The following is a 23,414-nucleotide window of genomic DNA, read 5'->3' as shown; positions in this document are numbered from 1 at the left end:
TATCATTGCCTTGATCTTCATTTTCTTATTAAATTGTAATTCTGGCTTAGACTCTCTCCCCAGTTTGCCTTCAAACCAGTACAAAAGACAATGTGCTCCTGTGTTGTTTTTATCCCAGAATAGGATTTCCCATTGCCAAACCCTGATTGGATAGAGGGGGAGGCTACGAGAAAAAGGAAGATGCCCCGGGACACCCAGACAGGTGAGGAGGAAGTCAGTGCCCCTTTCCCCCCTCTCTCCTGCTCCATCTCCCAGCCCAGCACAGCCCCTGCCTACAGGACAGCCCCGGTGCCAACGCCGTCCTGCCGGGGATGCACTGGGGGGATCTCCTTCCCCATTCATTTTGGCACGGAGGAAAATCCCATCCTCTCCTTGTCCTTCCTCTCCCAGACAAGGAGCTGAGGATGGAGACTAGGGAGGACAAATTCTCACTGCAGAACCTCGTGGAAGAGGCCATTTTGAGTGGCTCCACAGCACAGGAACCGAACAAGGAGGAAGATCCCCTGAGATCCCACAGGAACAGGGGCTCCAAATCAAGCCCAGGGTGCTCTGAGGAGGAAAGACCCACCCTGAGCCAGAAAGGTGGACAGAGCTCCGAGCTGGTGGTCCACGAGCAGCTTCATGATGGGGAGAAGCCCTACAAGTGCTCTGAAGAGCTTCAGGCAGAGCAGCACCCTGATCAGCCAACAGAGGATCCACACTGGGGAATGGCCCTACGAGTGTGGGGAATGTGGGAAGGGCTTCAGCTACAGGTCCACCCTTGTGACCCACCAACGCATCCACACCAGGGAGAGGCCCTATGAGTGTCCCAAGTGTCAGAAGAGGTTTCAGACCAGCTCCACTCTCTTCCAGCACCAGCAGATTCACTCAGAGGAGAGGCTGTTCTGCTGCCCTGACTGTGGGAAGGGCTTCAAGCGCAACTGCCACCGCACCATCCACTGGTGCATCCACACTGGGGAGAGGCCCTACGAGTGCCCCACCTGTGGGAAGAGGTTTCTGACCAGCTCAAATCTCTGCTTGCATGAGCGGATTCACACCGAGGAGAGGCCCTTCTGCTGCCCTTATTGTGGGAAGGGATTCAAGCACAACTTCCACATTATCAGGGAGCAGCGCATCCACATTGGGGAGAGGCCCTACGAAAGCCCCAAATGTGGGAGGAGTTTCACCCAGAGCTCTCACTTCACCAGACACCAATGGAGTCTCCAGTAATGGAAGCCATGCAAATCCCCCAACTGCAGGAAGAGCTTCATGCATTGCTCCAGCTTCATCCCTCATGGGAGGGCCCACATTGGTCAGAACCCTGGTGACACACATTCCCTGTGATCCATGTTACGAAGACACTGGGCTGGTTATTCTTTTGTTTTGGCCCTAATTTTCTTTGGATTCATCTTCATCCCTTTCAAACAGACAAAATCAGAGTAAAAATCAATAAATTCATCAAAGACATCCAAAGCTTCACTTTTTACTTGTGTTTCAGGGGAATCTGGGATTCACTGAGATAATAGGGAGAATTAGGGGGTTTGGGGGGTATTTGGCTTAGTTGTCTCCCTTTCTTGGCACTCAAAGAGTCAAGAGGATTTTATCTGTCACCTCAATGCCACTAAAAAACTACTCAATCCCACCCCAGAATTCCTCAATTCCTCAGCCCCTCGGTGTGGAATGAGGTTGGAAGGGGATTGGGCGAAATGGGATGCAAATCAGAAGGGGTGAGATGGGGATTAGGTGGGGCAGGATGGATGGGATGTGGTTTGGGAGGTGGGAAATTGGGGAAGTACAGCTTGGGAGAGGGGTCATGATGTCCAGTAGGGGTGGGATGGGTTGGGGTTGGGATTGAGGAGGTGGGCTGGGGTCTGGAATGAGACAGCCAAAGGTTGGGGATGATGAAGGGAGAGGGACCCCGTTACTGAGTGATTTTTTTATTAATTCACATTGCTGAAGAGAATTTGAGGTATCTCACATTTCTGAGGCAGTTTTGGGGCACTCCCCAGCTCTTGGGGGTTTCCTGAGAGCAGCTCCATGGAGCCCCATTGCCAGGGGTGGTTGCCTTGGGGATGGGCTCAGAACTGTAGCCAGAGTCCGTTGCCTTGGTGCTGGAGAGTAGAGAAATGACTGGCCCCAGACATCTCCAGTGTGTGTTTGGGGGCAGGGAGAGTTCTGCATAGATGGGGTGGTCACTGTCCCACCCCTGCCACTGCAGCCTCTGGTGCAGCCCCAAAGTGGCTGCCAAACTCCTGGCACCCTAAAAATTCCACCTGTGAGAGGGACCAGAGCAGGTCAGGCTGTGACACGGGTGTGACACTGACTCATCCCCTGGCCCCGGAGCTCACAGCAGCTGAGATCCAAGACTGACTGTGGATCTCTCTCTCCCTCTCTCTCTTCTCCTGACTTCCTCTTCTCAAAATCTGGATAACTTGCAGTTGCACGGACTAGAGTTAAGTAAGTCAGTGCTTTGTCAAGTGCTTTACTGTAATTCAATGCTGTTTCAGATTTCCCAAGTACCTCATTCTCTGACGTTTGCAACTAAAAGTTTGTTCTCCACCCTCCTGAGAAGTTTGTTGTTTTCTCCCCTTGGCCATCCGTCCTGCAGGCTGTGCCCCCTGTGCGTGCTGCTCCTCTGCCCTGGCCGGCTGCACTCGCCCATCTTGCTGTGTCCCAGCATTTCTCACCCAGCGTTTCTGTGCCCTCCCTGGGCTCCCTGCACCCAGCGCTGCCGGCTCCTGGCACACAGAGCCAGGGCAGGAGCCCACCCTGCCAAGGGGCTCTGGAGCAGGCCAGGGGCTGCGATGGCTTCTGAGCTCAGCAGCTGCTCCTGGCATGGTTCCATGGGGACCGAGCACAGCAACGCTGCTGAGCATTGTCCCTGCTGAGGGTCACACACTGCCGGGGCACATTTCCTGCCTGCAGGATTGCTGAGCATTGTCCCTGCCGAGGGTCACACACTGCCGGGGCACATTCCCTGCCTGCAGGATTGCTGAGCATTGTCCCTGCTGAGGGTCACACACTGCCGGGGCACATTCCCTGCCTGCAGGATTCATGCCCAACCCAAGCACTGCACTGATGGCTCCAGCACTGCTTTCCAGCCAAAACAAGGGAAGGCAAACTGGGTGTAGCTCATGGTATTTTAGAGTGTCTAAAACTCACTAAGCCATTGATCTTAAAGGTGAGATGCATTTGGAATTCATGGCATGGAGAAGCAGTGCAAGATGGAAAAGGGGAGCATATAAATAAATAGAGGAAAACATCTCACATGGTTTGTTTCCATTTTCATTTCACTTCTGGAAAGCTGGTTCAGTTTTCCAGGAATCTTCTCCACAGTCCTGTCTGTTCTTCTCAAAAACCTTTCCTGGAGAACGAGGTCAGGCTCCTGTCACAAGATGTGCTACCTACTGCAGCTTCTCTTGGCTTTCCACACTGTGCATGCAGCAGGACTCTTGCAGCAAAGCAGACAAAGGTTTGGAGAACTTGACAGCTTGTCCTTTCTTTTCCTGGTGGACTGGGGAGCTGTGCCATTGGTGATGTTTTCATTGTGGCTGTTCCAATCTTGGAGAACAGGAGGTGTTACCCGGACTTGTTGGGGAGGGCTACCCTGACTGAATTCAGAGAAAGAATTTCCAGAAGCTGCAGCCAGAAATGGAGAGTTGTGTGATATTCATTCACACATCTCCATAAATACCTGGAAAGTGATCTAGAACATAAAAATTGGTTGTCCGAGGCAGTTTCTTTCTGTTTTCATTTTAGATGATTCTACATCTCTTGTGCTGGTATAAATCAAGAGCACAATCAGTTCATGATAAGCAGCAGAAGAAGCTGCACCTCCCAGAGTGGACAACTGAAAGGATCTGAAAAGGAGAAATGCAGGGAATGACTTGGTGAACCTTGTCTGTAAGAAGGGTAATTTTTTCTAGGAATTTCTAATCTATTTCTGCTGCTTTTCTCCTTCTTAATAAGGCCATTTCCATCCCAGACTCACCATGAAATGAGAAGCCTGAGCTTGTGGAAGTGCCTGAAAGATGCCCTGTTCCTCTGCAGGGACACTCAGGGTGAAACAGGAAGCAGTTTTGAAATAATTGTGTGATAGATGAGTAATGCAATGGTTGAGTCTCACAATCAAAAGGCAGATAATATGGATATCTTAAGACAAGTTTTATAGATTTATAGTTGTTTTACCCCCCTTGTATTGTTATTACAAGGTTACCTGGAAGTCAGGGTATTTGGGAGAGTTGGCTTGTTACTATGGCAACACCTGACCTCCAATCAAGATGTAAGGAAGTGACCTCCACTGGACAGCGAAGAAAGAGTTGATTAAGAAGATTTTGAGAGGTGCTAAAGGGTTAAAAGGCGAAACATCCATTGTGTGGACAAGCACATGGTGGGAAAAAATCCTTTGCTCCCGGTGCCATTTTCTGTATTCAGTCTTCTGTTGTATTTTTCATAAGGTTTTAATAATCCTTTTAAATTTTTGGAAGTGAGCATAATTTCTCACAAATGTCTACTCATCTGGGAAATACACCTGGTGGCCTTAGGAGTTTTCTAAATGGGCACCTCCTGCCACAGAGTGGGCAGAGTCTATTGGACTCTCCCAGTTCCACCAGTGGCTGTGGGTTGGAAGCCCAAAGACACCAGGAGACTGGCTAAAGAAAAGAGGGGAAGAGGGCTGAGTACCAACCACATAACTATTTTTGGCCAGATTGTGACTCTGTAATTCCAGTATATGAAAGTGAGCTTTACCCTAGTAATATACTGGATCCATCCTGGACCCTTGAAGCATCAGGATATTGGATGGTAGAAAGGAAAAAGGAACAGGGGGACACATGGCGGGGAGGAAAGTGGGGATCCCATAGACAAGGACCCCATGGCTGGTGGGAGACGTAGGATTGAAGGGTTTGTGGGGACTTGGGAACTGGGTTCACCCATTGGGGAAACTGTGTTTGTGCCAGGATGGGGACCCACAGCAGGATTCCCAGCCAGCACACAGCATGGGAGCTGGTGAGCTCCACATGGCATGGCAGCTCGTGCAGTGCTCAGAGTGGGAGCAGCCTCTGGGGCGCAGCCAGTGCTGTAATTTCCAGGGCCAGCCGAAGCCAGGCTGGAAGCGGGGTGACCGCCGCGGGGTTTGCTGCAGGGAGTCACCCAGGAGCCGGTGCAGCATTTCGTGTGCTGCCAAGCCAAGGGGGTCGGGGCAGTCTGGCTGCCAAGCCAAGTCACGTCAGGGTGGAGCTGCCAATCCGAGGGAGTCGGACTGGGCCAGCTGCTGAGCTGAGCCAAATCGGGGCAGGCAGAGCCGCTGAGGCTGAGCGGAGCCAGGCCAGGGGCAGGACTGCAGCTGCCAAGCTGAACTGGGACAAGCTGAACCTCCAAGTTGAATTGGGGTGGGCAGAGCAACCAAAGCCGAACCAAGTTGGGTGAGAAGCAGGATGGAAGCTGCTGAGTCAAATCAAGGCAGGCAGAGCCACCAAAGCTGAGCCAGGTTGGTCCAGGGGTGGGACTGCAGCTGCCAAGGTGAATTGGGCCAGGGGCAGGCCATAGCTGAGCTGAGCCAGGCGGGACAGGGAGCAGAGTGCGACCATGGGACCAGAGCATTGAACCAAGGAGAGGAAGGGCAGGAACCAATCCGGTGATTCGGAAGTCCCTGGATGATAAGATTTTTTTTATTTTTACTTGTCAAAAAAGAAGTACAGTTTTTTGGGTTTTTTCTCTCTCTTCCCTTTCCTTCTCTTTCCTCCTTTCCTTGTTTCTTTTTTTCCCGGCCCCCCTTTCCTTTTCACTTCTGAGAGAGGCAGGCTCTGTCCAGAGGGCCTGTGGTTGGAAAGGTGGGCTCTGTTGGAGGAGGGCCTTTGATGGGCTGGTCAGGATGAGACAATGGGGAAATAGGGAATCCCCAAGGGGAGGAGTAGAAATTGAATAGGTACCAATAGGTGTACTCCCAGATGGCCCATTGGGAAGGAAACTAGACTGGTGGAAATATGACCAGAGCTTTAAATGATTCAGTATTGCATGGTAGAATGGACCAGAAGGGAAATTAGGAGCAATCAGGTATACTGGCCGAGGTATGGGTCAGATGAAGGGTGGATGTGTCAGGCATTAAACATCCATGTAAGAGCTAAGAAACCATTCATTCAGGAAGAGAATGACTATGCTACCTTCTTGGGAGGGGTAGACCTCACCCTCAAAGGTGAGCATGTTTAAGGTATCAGAAAATCAAGAATGGGACCCATTAGAACACTTACCCCCTCCACCTCTAATAGCCCCAAATGCACCTTCCCTACCCCCTGATGGGCCTAGTCAAAACACCAGAAACAGGGTGGCACAATGAGAGGAAAGTAGATCAGGGGATGGGAACCAAGCAGCGGCATTATATCCCCTGAGGGAAGTACCCCTGTGTGGGGTGCAGGGAGGAATTAGGTTTGTAACCGTGCCTCTCGGTTCTTCTGACATGAGAATGTTCAAGAAATATTTGAAAGGATTACTAGAGGACCTCACTGGATTAGTGGAACAGCTAGACCGGTTTCTGGGGCCTAATATTTATATTAGGAAGAGATGCAATCAATTTATATATGGGAAGAGATGCAATCAATCATGACCATGCTATTCACACCAGAAGAAAGACAGATGATCTGAGTGGCTGAGATATGGATATGGGAAAGGGAGCATGTGCAAATACCTCCTGGGGACCTGAAAATGCCCATAGTGCACCCCACCAGGGACCACAACAGCACGGGGGGGGGGGGGGGGGGGCAAAACATGGAGGAATATGGAACATTGATTATAAGAAGTATCAAAGAGACAGCTCCATGTAATTAAAATGCTCGTAAAGTTTTGATGTGCAGCAAAGGAAGGAAGAAACCCCAACAGAGTCCCTAGAAAGACTGAGAAGGAATATGAGGCAATATTCAGGAGTTGACCATGATACAGTGGCCAGACAGATCTTACTAAAGATAAATTTGATCACTCATGCCTGGCCAGATATACGGAGAAAGTTAGAAAAGTTAGATGGTTGTCAAGAAAGGAGGTTAGAGAATCTTTTAAGGAAAGCACAGAATATATGTAAAGAGGGACAAAGAGAAGACCAAGACAAAACTCAAGGTAATGGCAACTGCCATTAGGGAAGGGAACCAGCATGCAAACAACAACCCATGTAAGGGAGGGGGACCCCAAGTCAGAGAAGATAGACAGAGAGGGGAAACCAGTGCCTTGGGACTGGACATAAAAAGGAGTTTGGGAAACATGGGAACCTAGGACCAGTTTGCTTTTACTGTAAAGAGAGTGAGCATGTCAGAAAGAATTTCCCCCAGAGGGAAAAGGAGCTGAGGGTCTATGAGACTGAGCAAAAAGGAGAAGTAGAAGACTTAGGGTGTTAGGGGCTCTACCTCCTGGGACAGAATACCATCAGGAGACCTTGATAACTTTAAAAATCAATCCCCATGAGGAAGAATTTCAATTCTTAGTAGACACGGGGGCCGAAAGAACTTGTGCTTGTAGAACCCCAAAGGCGTGCAAAAAGGGTCAAGATACTGTGCATATACTAGGTGCTAAAGGGGAAGGGTTCAATGTCGCAGACATTTTTTCATAGGAATCCTTTCTTTGGGACTTGTTCATCTTCTGGGAAGCTGAGGCCCCAGAAAGAGAATGTAAACAATGATTATCAGCTGCTGTGAAATGCAATAGGATGCACCTGTGATTGGTTCATGTTCCATGTGTACAATTAAGGGCCAATCACAGGGCAAGCTCTCTGGAACACAGTGACAGAGAATTCTCTTGTTTTTAGATTCTTTTCTATTCTATTCTTAGCTTAGCAGCCTCTGCAACTTCTCTCCTTATTCTTTTTAGTATAGTTATAATGTATTATATGTCATATATCAATAAATCCAGACTTCTGATCATCAAACAAGATTCTCATCCTTCTCTCACCCTGGAGACCTTCATCAGGTCACTGTAATAGTTCAAAGCCTCAGTTATAAAGCAAATAAAGTTTGAAGAAACAAATAAATAGGAATTGGGGATGTTTTAAAAGTTCCAGAAGCAGGATGAAATTTGTTAGGATGGGATTTACAGATGCAGTTTGACACAGTTTGACATTGGAGTGCTCCCAGAGGAAGGGAAAATGGTAGTTAAATTGCTCCAATTAAGGGCAGAGGATGAGGGCAAAATTCATGAGATGGTGTGGGCAAAACTGAAAAACTGAGGCAAATTGAACATGAAACCTATAGTAATAAAAATAGTTAATGAAAACCATCCCGTTCGGGTACGACCATATCCACTTTCCCTGGAGGGGAGATGAGGACTGCAGTCAGTGATCCAGGATCTACTTGAGGACGGGACCTTAGAACCATGTATAACCATTTCCCTCCATAATACAAGCATATTACCAGTGAAGAAGTCAGATGGGACTTACAGGCTTGTCCAAGATTAAGAGAAGTGAACAAAAGAACAGTGAATTGATACCCAGTAGTGCCTAACCCCTAAACACTACTGAGTAATATCCCCCCAGCACACCAGTGGTTTAGCGCGATAGACCTAAAAGATGCTTTTTGGGTGTGCCCACTTCCAGGGGAAAGTGGGATGTATTTGCTTATGAATGGGAGGACCCCGACTCTGGGAGGAAGGAGCTTGGTGGACTAGGTTAGCCCAAGGGTTTTCTGAATCCCCAAACCTGTTTGGTCAAGCCCTCCGAGAAGTAGTACAACTCTTCTCCATTAAACCGGAGATAAAGTTCATCAAATATGTAAATTATTTGCTTCTTCATAGCAAGAAGAAAAAGAAGTTTGGGAATCCACCATAGTGTTGTTAAATTTTCTGGGGGACCAAGGACTTCAGGTATCAAAAGGGAAACTCAAATTTGTAGAGAGAGAAGTGAAATTCCTAGGACATGTGATTTGTCAAGGGAGCCGGTGGCTGAACCCTGAGAGAATTACAGGAATAGTCTCACTCCCATGGCCAAAAACTAAGAGAGAAATCAGAAGGTTTTAGGTCTGTTGGGATATTGTAGGCTATGGATTGAAGGCTACATGCAGGCCATCTGGTTCTTGTATGAAAAGTTAATTGAAGAAGAGATTAGGTGAGGAAAAAGATGATGAACAAAAGTTTGAGGCTCTAAAGCAAAAATTAGTCAGTGCACCGGCACAGAGTCTTCCTGCCATAGACAAAACTTTTTATCTGTTTATAGATGTAGAAAGAGGGGTAGAACATGGAGTACTAGCCCAGGACTGGGGAGGATCCAGGAAACCAGTGGCCTATTTATCAAAGCTGCTAGACCCGGTCAGCTGGAGGTGGCCAACCTGCATTCAGGCTGTGGCAGTGACTGCCCTACTCATAGCATAAAGTAAAAAATTAACCTTTGGGGGAAAAATGAAGATATATATCCCTAACTCAATAAGGAGTATCCTGAGCCAAAAGGCTAAGAAATGGCTTACGGATTCCTCAGTGCTAAAGCAGGAAGCCATCTTAATTGATAGTGGTTTAGAGCTGATCGTGAGTAACCAACTCAACCCTGCCCAGTTTTTTTATATGGAGAACCAGGTGAGGAACTAATATATAATTGCCTAGAGGTTATAAACTATCAAAATAAAGGAAGAGAGGATCTAACAGATCAACCACTCTGAAGTGGAAAACGATTGTACATCGATGAATCTTCACGGGTAATAAAGGGGCACAGGGTATTGGGGTATGCTATAGTGGATGAAGGGTTCGTAGCCATAGAAAAGAGAAAGTTACCTTCCAACAGGTCAGCCCAAGGTGTGAGTTGTATGCCCTAAAATGAGCTCTGGCAATATTAGCACAGAAAAGGGGAAAAATAGATACAGACTGAAAATATGCTTTTGGAGTAGTGCATACCTTTGGAAAAATCTGGGAAGAGAGGGGGCTATTAAATTCAAAGGGAAAGGAACTGATTCACGAAAAACTTATTTTAGAAGAGTTAGAAACCTTAAAATACCAGAGGAAGTAGGGGTGATATATGTTAAAGGACATCAAAAAGGGGAGCAAGGGAACAATTTAGCTAATTTAGAAGCTAAAAATGCAACCGAATCAAAGACAGAAAAAGTAATATTAGTATTAACACCCAAGAGAGAAATGCAAAAAGTCCCCATATTAAGAGGGACAGAAGAGAAAGAACTCCTTAAAATAGGAACCAAGAAAGATAACAAAGGGAAGTGGAGATTAGCAGATGGGCGGCAAATGTTGAATAAACGCTTTGCTAGGAAAATGCTAGAAGGCATACATGGAACAACACAGTGGGGTACACAAGTGCTAAGTGATCAATTTCTGAGAGATTGGGGATGCAGAGGAATTTTCAGAATAGCTAAGCAAGTAACTGAACAGCGTGTGATATGCCAACAAGTGAATAAGAAAATCATGAGGAAAACACCCAGAGGAGGGCGAGAACTAGCCTTAAGGCCCTTTCAAAACATCCAAGTAGACTTTACTTAGCTTCCCCAGGTACAATGGTGGAAGTTTTTGACAGTGATAGTAGATCAGTCGACTCATTTGGTAAAGGTGGTACCCAGTGTTAAAGCCAGTGCCAATGCTGTGAGTAAAACACTTCTGGAATCAATCATTCCCAGATATGGGTAGGTAACAGGATTGATTCAGACTGGGGAACTCAATTCACATCAAAGATATGAAAATCAAGACCCTTTAGTTGTATTTTGATAAGGTCTTAACAAACCATTTAAATTTTTGAAAGTGGAAATGATTTCTCACATGGGGTTAGGGAATGTGAGGAAAGGTTGTCGACACTGCGTGGTGCAATTTCTCTGACCTGGCCAGACCTCCTTGGGAGCGGCCCTACATCAATATCAAGCACAGAATGCTGCAATCACCTCTTCTCTAAAGAGAACAGTAATAAAATACACTCTTTAAAATAGGATTACATATTTCTTAGAAGTTCATTGAAATAATTCTCCATAACTGTAAAAGGAAAACTTCCTGATGAAGAAGACAAGACCAGAGGGAAATCAAGGCAGAGCCAAGGTTTCTCAGGACTTGCTTGATCCTTATGAGCCCTATGGTGCATTTGGAGCTGAGCCCTTGAACCTCAGGGCCTGAGAGGAGATTGCACAAACCTTTCCAGGAGTCAAAGTCAGAAGAAAACCCCAAAGTGTCTCAAGGCATGAATGGGTCCCACTGAGGTCTATCCAAGCACAGGATCCTCATGGCCTCTGTGGAAGAGAGTATTGGAGGTCAGGATTGCAGAAAAGCTTCTCAGAGATTCAGTGTAGAAAGGAAAATTCAAAGTACCTTAAAAACCTTGAGTATCTCAAAGTATTAAGGAGCCCCATTGAGTGTCAGTACAAAGCTCTCAAGAGACTTATTAAAGCAGATAATTGGGGCCATGATTGCACAAACATCGCAGAGTCTGTATCAAAAGGGAAACACCAAGTACCTTAAAATAACTGAAGTACCCTGAAGCATTAATGAGCCCTAGTGAGTGTTGTTACTGACAAAGCCTCTCTAGGGACTAATTACAGCAGATAATTGAAGACTAGGATGGCACAAACTTCTCAGAGACTCCAAGGCAAAAGCCAAACCGAAAGTCCTTTGAAAAACCTGCAGTCCCTGCAGGGAGCATGAAGGAGCCCCCAGGGCCATTGCTGAGAAAGGCTCCCCAGGGACTCCTTCCAGCAGATCCTTGAGGCCACTGGGATGTGGGCTAGGGGAGGATGCTGAGGGCAGGACAAGGGGCTGACAGTGCCCAGCCTGGCTGGGGCTGTGCCAGGAGGCCCCAGGGCCTCAGGACAAGGTGTCTCCTCCCAGGTCGTGGTGGCACAGACCCTGCTGTGCCCCAGGGCACCAAGACTTGGCTTCTCTTTGTCCCCACCTGTCATCACTGTCTGCAGTTCTCTTCTCTGCCTGGGGCCTGGGGACACTTTCTCAGTCGTATCCCTCAGTGGGACCCATTAAAAGTGCAAGAAACTTTGGAGTTGGATTCTGACTTGGAGTTCTGGAGAGGTTTCTTCAGCTCCCTGTCAGGGACTGATGTTCAGGGCCTGAGCACAAAGCCCCAGAGGCTCATTAAAGTTTTTGTGATGTGTCTGTGCTGCTGAGCTGGGCTTGGCTCCTGGCACAGAGGAAGCTCCTGGTAACCAAGAAGAGCTTCAAAAGCACATTTCTCTTGATGAGCAGCTCTTCTGCCAGCCCAGCAGGGCTGGGGCACTGCCTGCAGCCAGCCTGGGCACAGCACAGAGGCACAGAGAGCTTCAATCAGTCAGGGCTGGGAAGGTGTTGAGAAGTGCCTGGGGCAGAATCACTGCCAGCCCTTGGCACAGGAACCTCTGGCTGCAGGACAATGCAGCTGCAGCTCCTGGAATGATCTCCTAAAGCTGGAACATCCCAATGCCTACAGACCCTGTGAGTACATTCTCTGATTGTCTCTTGTGCAGAGCAGCCAGGGGTGCCCAGGGCTGTTGTGCAGAGCAGGGTCCTGCAGCCCAGGGCGCTGTGCTGGGGCAGGGACTCTGCTGCCTGCCAGGGACTGTGGGATCTCAGCACCTCAGGACGGAGGTACAGAGTGGCCGAGAACACCCTTGGGGGGCTCGGGAGTCCTGGAATGTTGCCAGAAGTGTCTGGTGGCAGGACTTTGGTCCTACACAGGAGACGACACCTGTATGAGGATAGGAGGAATTCACTGGGTGAATGGTGAAGGGATAAGTTGATTAGAGTGTAAAACACAGGGTTTAGGATTTCTGTACCGGGCCGTCTAAAGAAGTAAGATGGAGGAATTGGGGCGTGTCCTGTTCTTCTTCTTCTTCTTCTTGGCCTCCATCTTCTGTGGTGATGGTGGCACTTTGGGATTGGTTATTACTAAAAGTGCACCGGTTAATAAGGGTAGAAGGTATTGGGGAAAAATGATAAATATTGTATACGTAACTTCATGTATAAAGATAAGTGACCGCCCCGGGGGCTCGCAGTGTGCCCATGGCTGGCTTGCTGTGCAGACCTCTGTTGGGCCGAAAGAAAATCTTTTAGATAAACAATTAATAAACACTGAGACCGAGAAAAGATCAGAAGTCTCTTCTCGTCCTTTGAAGCGTCGGCTCTTCAAGGCCATCCCTGGGCCTTTCCAGGCCACCTAAACAGCCGAGGAACCGTCAAGGGACAGCTCTCAGCCAGACCTGGCTGCTGCTCCCAGCCAGGGGGAGAGGGTCTGGGTGGGAGGAGACAGCTGGTAAGGCTTGGAAGAGTTCTCCTTGTGTCGGGAAGATGCTGCATTGTTCAGGACTGCTCCCAGCATGGCATTTAACTGCAGAACATTTCCAAGTAGATTATACAGGCAATACAGCAAGGCATGGGCTGCATAAAAGGGAAATTCCTGTTTTATTATTCTACTGCTCTGGGTTTCCTGGATGGGAAATCGCACATAGATAATCATCTCTCAGTCCAGGATGAGAAAAAATAAATTTTTCTCCCATCTTACTAACACAGGAAATGACAGTAATCAGCACAGGGCCCCTTAGAAGCAGCATCAGTGTCACTTTTCCAGCCTCCTCAGGGTTGCTCTGACATTGCCATCAGAGCCTACAGAGCCAGAGCTGCCCCTGGGCAGTGCCTGAGCTGGGAGGGGTCTGCAGGGCAGAGCTGAGCCCCCAGGGCTGGGCTGGGCTCTGGCAGCACTGGCAGGGCCCAGCCCTGGGCACAGGGAAGCAGCTGCTGGCAGGGACAGCTCCAAGAAGCAGAGACCTGGGCAGGCAGTAGGGGGAAAGTGTCCCCAGGCTGTGCTGGGATATTCAAAGTCCTCTCCAAACACAACTATTCCATGATTACTTTTTATACAGCTCCCCATGCCAAGGCACCACAGGAAATGTCCAACAGCAGCTCCATCAGGCACTCCCTCCTGCTGGCATTGGCAGACACGTGGCAGCTGCAGCTCCTGCACTTCTGCCTCTTGCTGGGCATCTCCCTGGCTGCCCTCCTGGGCAACGGCCTCATCATCAGTGCCGTAGCCTGCAGCCACCACCTGCACACGCCCATGTTCTTCTTCCTGCTCAACCTGGCCCTCACTGACCTGGGCTCCATCTGCACCACTGTCCCCAAAGCCATGCACAATTCCCTCTGGGACACCAGGGTCATCTCATACAAAGGATGTGCTGCACAGGTCTTTTACTTTCTCTTCTTTTTGATAGCAAATTTCCCTCCTGACCATCATGTGCTATGACCGCTACGTGTCCATCTGCAAACCCCTGCACTACGGGACTCTCCTGGGCAGCAGAGCTTGTGCCCACATGGCAGCAGCTGCCTGGGTCAGTGCCTTTCTCTATTCACTGCTGCATACAGCCAATACATTTTCCCTGCCCCTGTGCCATGGCAATGCCTTGGGCCAGTTTTTCTGTGAAATCCCCCACATCCTCAAGCTCTTCTGCTACAAATCCTATCTCAGGGAATTTGGGCTCATTGCAGTTAGTGTCTGTTTTGGTTTTGGCTGTTTTGTGTTCATTGTTTTCTCCTATGTGCAGATCTTCAGGGCCGTGCTGAGGTTTCCCTCTGAACATGGACGGCAAAAAGCCTTTTCCACCTGCCTCCCTCACCTGGCGGTGGTCTCCCTTTTTGTAAGCACCACATTGCTTGCCTACCTGAAGCCCCTGTCCATCTCGTCCCCATCCCTGGATGTGGCCATGTCAGTTCTGTACTCGGTGGTTACTGCAGCCCTGAACCCCCTCATCTACAGCCTGAGGAACAAGGAGCTCAAGGCTGCAGTGTGGAGACTGATGACCGGATGGTTTCGGAAACATTGAACTGCTTGCCACTTTGTGCAAATCACTTGTAATAAAAGTCATCATTGATACTTCTGGTTGATTCCTATCTTGAAGGTTCTTTTGCTTTGTTTTAGGTAATATTGTCAACAAAGAAATGTCATTTTTGTGCCATTTCTCATTTTGTTTCTCTTCACCTTCCCTATGGCCACAGGCTGTGTCAATGAGGGCCACTGCTCTTGGTGGCTTTAAAAGAACTAAAGGATCTCCCAGCAAAGTTTTTTTGCAGAGATGTCCTTTTGTTGCCTTCTCTGGAGCTGCAGCAGCAATGTCTGTGTGCAGAGCTGGGGGCAGATCAGTGCTGAATAAAGCAGCCCTGCTCCTGCTGGCCACACCATTCCTGATCCAGCCCAGGAGCCATTGGCCTTCTTGGCCACCTGGGCACACTGCTGGCTCATTTCCAGCCTGCTGTCCATCAGTCCCTGCAGGTCCCTTTCTGCCTGGCTGCTGTCCAGCCACTCTGTCCCCAGCCTTTATTACTGGGGCAAAATATCACGGCCTGGCATTTGGATTTGTTAAACCTCACCCTGTTGGATTCATCCTCTGAATCCAGCTTTTTAAGGTTTCTGTGCAGACTACTCCTATGTACCCTCAGATCAAAACTGACATCCAGCTTTGTGTCATCTGCAAAGATGTCCTTGGTTCCATGGGGTCCTTCAGTGTCACAATGGCCTCTTGGTCACACCAGGCCCTGCACTGTCACACTGGTCTCCTTGGATCCATGAGACCATGCGAGCGACAATGGTCTCCTTGGTTCTATGGGGCCCCAAAATGTGACAATGATCTCCTTGGTTCCATGGGGCTTCACAGTGTCACAATGTTCTCATTGGTGCTGCAGTTTCACAGTGGCCCCTTGGTTCCATGAGGCTCCAGGGTGTCACAATGGCCCCGTGGTTACACGATGTCCCACACTGTCACCATGGTCTCTAGGGTTCCACAAGTCCCCCCAGTATCACAATGGACTCCTTGTTTCCACAAGACCACACAGTGTCACAACGTTCTTCCGGATTCCTTGAGGCCCCATCGTGTCACTGTGGCCCCTTGGTTACACAGGATCCTGCAGTGTCCCAATGTCCCCTTGGTTCCATGAGGCCCCAGGAGGCCCCATAGTGTCAGAATGGCCCATTGGTTCCACTGGGCCCTGGAGTCTTCCAATGGTCTCCTTGGTGTTCTAGTGTCAAAATGGTGAAACCCCTTGGTTACACAAGGCCCTGCAGTGTCGCAATGGCTTCTGTGGTTCCACAAGGACCCAGAGTGTCACAGTGCACTCCCTGGTTCCATGTGGCCCCAGAGCACCACACTGAACCCCTGGTTTTGCAGGGCTGCCCAGTTTCACCATGGTCCTCTGAGTTCCACGAGGCCCTGCAGTGTCACAATGGCCCCAGAGTGCACAGAATGCCAGAATAAACTAGGCTGGAAAAGACCTTTGGGATCATCAAGTCCAACCAATGCCCTAATACTGCCTTGTCACCCAGACCATGCCACTAAGTGCCACTGGAGAGGGACAGTGACTCTGCCACCTCCCCCCTGGCTAGCCCATTCCAATGCCCACTCACCCTTTCTGTGAAGAACTTCTTCCTATTGTCCAGCCTGAACCTCCCCTGATGCAGCTTAAGGCTGTGTCTTCTTGTCCTGCTCTCCAGCAGATCCACGCTCACACCCAGCTTGGTGCCATCTGCAATTTGTGAATGGTGGACTAGATCCTCTCACCCAGATCATCAGTGAAGATATTAAACAGGACTGGGCCCAACACAGATCCCTGGGGGACACCACCAGTGCCTGGACACCAGGTGGGTGCAGCACCATCCCACCACTCTCTGGGCCCAGCCTCCAGCCAGCTCCTTAATCTCCCAGCGAGGAGAACCTGCCCAAGACATGAGCTGCAGCTTTTCCAGGGAATGCTGTCAGAGACAGCGTTAAAGGCTTTGCTGGAGTCCAGACAGACACATCCACAGCCTTTCCTGCATCCACAGGTGGGTCGCCAGGTCATAAAAGGAGATCAGATCACTCAGGCAGGACCTGCCACCCCTAAATCCATGCTGGCTGGCTCTGATTCCTCGGCCATCCTGTGGGTGCCCTGGGATGGCACTCAGGGTGATCTGTTTCATAACCTTGCTGGGCACCCAGGTCAGGCTGACAGGCCTGGAGTTCCCCAGCTCCTCCTTCCAGCCCTTCTTGGGGATGGGCTCACACTGGCACCTCCAGTCCTCTGGGACCTCCCCCATGAGCCAGGACTGATGGGAAATGATGGAGAGCAGCCTGGGGAGCTCATCTACAGCTCCCTCATCCCCCTAGGATGAATCTCATCTGATCCCATACACCTGCGAGCACCTGAGTGGCTCAGCAGGTCCCCAGCTGCTTCCTCCTGGATTCCAGGGGCTGTTCTGCTCCCTGTGCCCATTTACCAGCTCAGGAGAACACTTGTCCTGGGGACGGCCTTTCCTAATATTGAAAATTGAGACAAACAAGGTGTTAAGTATCTCAGCCTTGTCTTTATCTCTAGTTACTGTATTTCCTACTGCATCCAATAAATAGTAGAGGTTTTGTTCGTCCTGAGTTTTGCTATAGTTTTATTTATAGAAACATTTCCTATTTTTTTTCACAGAAGTGGCCAGGTTAAGCTCTAGTTGAGATTTCACCTCTTCCCTTTTTTTTTTGCATAACTTAACATTCTTAAACACTTTCTGAGTTGCCTGTTCCTCTTTCCAAAAGTCATGCACCCTCTTTTTACCACTGAGTTCCCACAAAGGCTCCATGGGCAGCCAGGACAGTCATTTTCCTCACCAGCTCCTCTTTTGCCACACTGGGACAGCCTGTTCCATCCCCTTTCGATTACTTCCTTGAAGTGTGTTTGTTTTTGGACCCCTTTTTTTTTAAGGGCTGTTTCCCTTTAAAGAATCAGTACCTGATTTGGTACTCCCCAAATCTGCAGCCTAAATAGGCCAAAGTCTGCCTTTCCTAATTCCAGTGTAGAAGTTTTGTTGCTGCCCCTCCTTCTTTCACAGAACATTGAAAACTTGATTATTTCATGGTCACCGTGCCCCAGGCTGCCTCTGAGCCCCACATCTGCCACCAGCCCTTCTCTGTTTGTGAACAGCAACAGACAGAGCTTTCCTTGGCAGTGGGAGTATTAACAAAATTTTGGTAAAACAAAAAACTCCCTACCCCAATGTAGCATTAAGAACAATCAGCATTGTTTATTCAGCTGGATGCATGGGGGACAGCTCTTCCCAAAGCAGTGCATGCTGAGTACAGAAAAGTTCCTTTTTTTTTCTGTGTTTTGCACACATATTCATTGACTGTCCTGAACTAAACACAAATATGATAATCATTTTTCCAAAATCATTAACATATTTCTCCTACCCTTTACTCATATGTTCTTCTCTCCTGGGGGTCTCTCTGGTGGTCCCTGGTGGTCATGGACCCCAATGTTCCAGTTGGCCTGGCTGAGCTGGCAGGACACTGAGGCTGGTGAGCTTCCAGTTCCCCTTCTCACACAATGGGCACTGTGTGGTTTCCACAGGCCTGGGGTTTTGGAGAACAAGCTCCAAGTGTTAGCTCACCTGGTGGAGACAATTTATCATCTGGTTAGATGAGGTCACAGAGTGGGCTATGACATCACAGAGTGGGTCATGTGAGGTCATTGAGCATCTATGACATGAGATATGGCCTCTGTGACATCACAGACTCAGCTGTGACAGAGAAGACTGTGACGTCACAGAGCTGGCTGTGACATCAGATACCATCTGTGTGACATTAGAGAATGGGCTGTGACCTCACAGAGCAGGCTGTGATATCACAGAGGGGTGTGTATCATCAGAGACCAGCTGTGTGACATTGGAGAATGGGCTGTGACATCACAGAGCAGGCTGTGACATCCCAGAGGGGCCGTGTGACATCCCAGCAGGGCTGTGTCAGGTCACTGGGTTGGTCACTCTGCCCCAGCTCCCCTTCACATTTTCTCCCAACAAGTCCAATGCTGTTCATGCCCAGTGGGGTTCCCCAGGATCCCCCCAGGGATCCCCCCAGCCCACCTGGAGCCACAGCCTCCACCAAAGGATGTTCCACAGGATCCATCCCAGAGCCTGACATGGCATCAAGGGGCCAGGGCTGTGTGACCAGGACATCAAGGACGGGGATTATCCAGGTCACTGTGGCCTGGTTTGGGTTGCCCAGGGCAGGAAAGATGTCTGGCAGCTGGAGCAGCGTCTGGGAAGGGCCTCCAGGGTGGGGCTGGAGCCCTTGGGCTGTGAGCAGAGGCTGAGGGAGCTGCGCTGGTCCAGCCTGGAGCAGAGAAGGCTGAGGGGCTCCTCATGCCAGCCTGGCAGTGCCAGCCAGGAGGGGATGGAGAACACAGAGCCAGGCTCTTCACAGGGCGCTGGGGGGAGACAAAAGCCAATGGGTGGAAGGGGAAAGAGGGGAGATAAGCCAGGACAGGAGAAGATAAAATGTCAGGCTGGTTTTAGCATTTCCTCAACACCAATAGCAGCCTGATCTCATGTCATCCTGGTTTTTTAACATTTTCTAAGCCTTCTGATGTTGACATTCTTGTAGTGAACTTTCACATTTTCTGTAAATAACTCATTGTTTTGCATTCCTTTATGGAGGTGGAGAAAGTTGATGGACTGTTGGTTTGTCCAGTGTCATTGGAGAGGTGGCACTGTCACCCTCCAATCCACTGTCGCTTTTGGAAAACTATAAATGTTGGAGTCAGATAAAAAACTTCCCTTTACCTTCACCTTGAGAACAATGGTGTGCGCTTCTGTTCTTTCGTGTCTTCTAGTGACATCTGGTGACTACCGAGCTGTACTGCAGCCTGGGCTGAGACACAGAGTCCAGATTGCCGGTGAGGTTTAACTCTCCCCCTCTCTTTGGTGCTTTGCCTGCTGTTCTGGCGGTGATAGCAACCTCTGCGAGTTTTGAGGAGGATTCCCTCGTTTTGGACCTCTGGAGGGAGGTCCTGGAGTGGAAACAGGTTTCCGTTTCCTGGGATGGTTTTGAGAGGTTATTCCTGTGGGTCAGAGAGCGAGGGCTCTTTTCGGACCCTGCGAAGGCGATCTCTAGGGAGGCGCGGTCTCTGGTGGGGGTCCGCCTCATGGAGGCCCTCTTTGATGATTGCACGGTAGATGTGGGATTGCTGCTGGTGCAGTGGAAAAAGTGTGAGGAGCTTTGGCAGGGGTCTGGTTCTTGTATCCCTTGGAGTTCCCAGGGGAGCCCTTCTGTCTTGGATGTGGACGAGGGGGAGTTTGAGTTTCTGTGCCATGTGGAGCTCTCTCCCCCACTCTGGGACGGTGTGTTGGGCGACAGGTCCAAATGGGGGGATGGTGATTGCTCCCATGGGGTGGTTTTTGCTGTGCCAGGCTCCCTTGTGCTGCTCTGCAGTGATGCGGCTCCACGGTCTGCACGTCTCTGGGCACCCCTCCCCTCCTCCACATCCGGGAATGGTGCCCCGCGCCGGTCTCGTCCTGTTGCAGACATCTTTTCATTAAAATCCTTTCATTAGGATTTTTCCTGCTGAAGCTGAGAAGTTTCAGCAACAAAGTGTAAACAATGGTTATCTGCTGCTGTGGAATGCAACAGGTGGATCCGTGATTGGTCTCCTGGGGATATTTGGATTTACTGACCACTCACGACAGAGCTGGCTCTCACTCTCTGCCGAGACACAGATCTTTGTTATTCATTCTTTTCGATTCTATTTTTAGCTTAGCCTTCTGAGAAACCTTTTCTATTCTTTTTCTTTTTAGTATAGTAACAATGTAGTATATATATAATAAAATAATAAATCAAGACTTCGGATCATGGAGTTAACATTCTCGTCTCTCTCTCATCCTGAAACCCTTGTGACCTGTCACATTGTCCCAGCCCACACTGGGTTTGCAGGCTATGCCAGCACCTGCACCCGCCAAGGTGCTCCCTGCCAGGGCTGCTGCACGACAGAGTGCTGAGGTATTTACCTTTAGCATGAATGGCGACATGGCCGGTGGGAGGCCGGTGGGTTCCCGGGGCCGTGGCCCCTCCTCGTCAAATTTGTGGACTCTTCCCACGTGCCAGATGACTGTGTGTCCGAGGAACCCCAGGTGGAGCTGCAGCTCCTGGAGCCATCTCCTCAAGCTGGAACATCCCAATGCCTACAGACGCTGTGAGTACATTCTCTGATTGTCTCTTGTGCAGAGCAGCCAGGGGTGCCCAGGGCTGTTGTGCAGAGCAGGGTCCTGCAGCCCAGGGCGCTGTGCTGGGGCAGGGACTCTGCTGCCTGCCAGGGACAGCTCTCAGCCAGCCCTGGCAGCTGCTGCCAGCAGTGGGGGACAAGATCTGGGTGGGAGGAGACAGCTGGTAAGGCTTGGAAGTGTTCTCCTTGTGTGGGGAGGATGCTGCATTGTTCAGGACTGGTCCCAGCATGACATTTAAATCCACATCATTTCCAAGCTGATTATACAGGGAGCACAGGAAGGCAGGGGCTGCATAAAAGGGAAATTCCTGGAAAATCCTGCCTTTTTAATGTACTGCTCTGGGTTTCCTGGATAGGAAATCGCACATAGATATTCATCTCTCAGTTCAGGTTGAGAAAAATAAAAAGCAATTTCTCTCAGGTGTCAATAAACAAGGAAGTGACAGTAATCAGCACAGGGCCCCCTAGAAGCTGCATCAGTTTTGCTTTTCCAGCCTCCTCAGAGTTGCTGTGTTGCCATCAGAGCCTGCAGAGCCAGAGCTGCCCCTGGGCAGTGCCTGAGCTGGGAGGGGTCTGCAGGGCAGAGCTGAGCCCCCAGGGCTGGGCTGGGCTCTGGCAGCACTGGCAGGGCCCAGCCCTGGGCACAGGAAAGCAGCTGCTGGCAGGGACAGCCCCAGGCAGCAGAGCCCTGGGCAGGCAGTGGGGGGAAAGTGTCCCCAGGCTGTGCTGGGATATTCAAAGTCCTCTCCAAACACAACTATTCCATTATTACTTTTCTTACAGATCCCCATGCCAAGGCACCACAGGAAATGTCCAACAGCAGCTCCATCAGCCACTTCCTCCTGCTGGCATTGGCAGACACACGGCACCTGCAGCTCCTGCACTTCTGCCTCTTGCTGGGCATCTCCCTGGCTGCCCTCCTGGGCAACGGCGTCATCATCAGCGCCGTAGCCTGCGGCCACCACCTGCACACGCCCATGTTCTTTTTCCTGCTCAACCTGGCCCTCACTGACCTGGGCTCCATCTGCACCACTGTCCCCAAAGTCATGCACAATTCCCTCTGGGACACCAGGGGCATCTCCTACACAGAATGTGCTGGTCAGCTCTTTTTCTTTCTCTTATTCATCTCAGCAGAGCTTTCCCTCCTGACCATCATGTGCTACAACCGCTACATGTCCATCTGCAAACCCCTGCATTACGGGACCCTCCTGGGCAGCAGAGCTTGTGCCCACATGGCAGCAGCTGCCTGGGCCAGTGCCTTTCTCAATGCTCTGCTGCATACAGCCAATACATTTTTCCTGCCCCTGTGCCAGGGCAATGCCCTGGGCCAGTTCTTCTGTGAGGTTCCACAGATTCTGAAGCTCTCCTGCTCACACTCAAACACTCTCAGGGAAGTTGGACTCATCACAGTTAGTGCCTCTTTGGTATTTGGCTGTTGTGTGTTCATTTTTTTCTCCTATGTGCAGATCTTCAGGGTTGTGCTGAGGTTTCCCTCTGAGCAGGGACGGCACAAAGCCTTTTCCACCTGCCTCCCTCACCTGGCCGTGGTCTCCCTGTTTGTCAGCACTGGTATATTTGCTCAATTGAAGCCCCCTTCCATATCCTCCCCATCCCTGGATCTGGGCCATGTCAGTTCTGTACTCGGTGGTGCCTCCAGCCCTGAACGCCCTCATCTACAGCCTGAGGAACCAGGAGCTCAAGGCTGCTGTGGGGAGACTGATGACTGGATGCTTTCAGGGACATTAAAATGCAGGAAAATTTCTGAAAATAACTTGTAAAAAAAGTTATCCTTGATTTTTCTTTATGGTTTGGTTGTGGTGGTATTTTTTCCTTTGTATTAGTTACCCTTATTGTCCAGAAAAAAAAGCAGCTGTTTTACCATTTCTCATTTTGTTTCTCTCTACCTTCCCTGTGGCCACAGACTGTGTCAATGAGGGGCTACGCTCTTGATGGCTTTAAAGGAACTAAAGGAACTCCCAGCAAAGTTTTCTGCAGAGATGCCTTTTTGTTGCCTTCTCTGGAGCTGCAGCAGCAATGTCGGTGTGCAGAGCTGGGGGCAGATCAGGGCTGGCACAGCAGCTGTGCCTATCAGCAGCAGGACTTGGTGTTGCCAGTGCTGCTGCCGTGGCCCTGCCCCGCTCTCCTGGTGGCCCTGGTGCTGCTGCAGGGCCTGAGTGCTCTCGGGGCCGGACACAGCCCTGGGAGTGGCAGTGCTGGGGCTGCAGCAGGAACAGCCCATGGGCACTGCTGGGGCAGCACTGACGCCTCAGGCCAGGCCCTGGGGGTTCCAGGCCCCTTGCCAAGGCCCTCTCAAGAACACGCCCAGGCCAATGCTCAGCACAGAAATATCCATGAGCAGCCCCAGGCTGGCCGTGGGCAGGCTGGGGGCAAACAGCATGGCTGGTGCTCTGCAAGGGCCCTGGGGCAGATGGGAAGGAGCAGCAGAGCAGGGGCTGATCCATCTGCAGTGCACTGCACAGCCCAGGGCAGCGTCCCAGAGC

The 23,414-nt window shown here is 50.1% G+C and overlaps 1 pseudogene; it reads left to right on the top strand.

The window, feature by feature from the left end:
• Positions 1–404: 404 nt before the first annotated feature.
• LOC132085897 (zinc finger protein 850-like) overlaps positions 405–23,414 on the top strand; it is a 997,265-nt pseudogene continuing 974,255 nt past the window's right edge.

This window comes from Ammospiza nelsoni, chromosome 33 (assembly GCF_027579445.1).
Source record: "Ammospiza nelsoni isolate bAmmNel1 chromosome 33, bAmmNel1.pri, whole genome shotgun sequence".
NCBI lineage: Eukaryota > Metazoa > Chordata > Aves > Passeriformes > Passerellidae > Ammospiza > Ammospiza nelsoni.
This window is presented reverse-complemented; position numbering and strand designations above follow the sequence as displayed.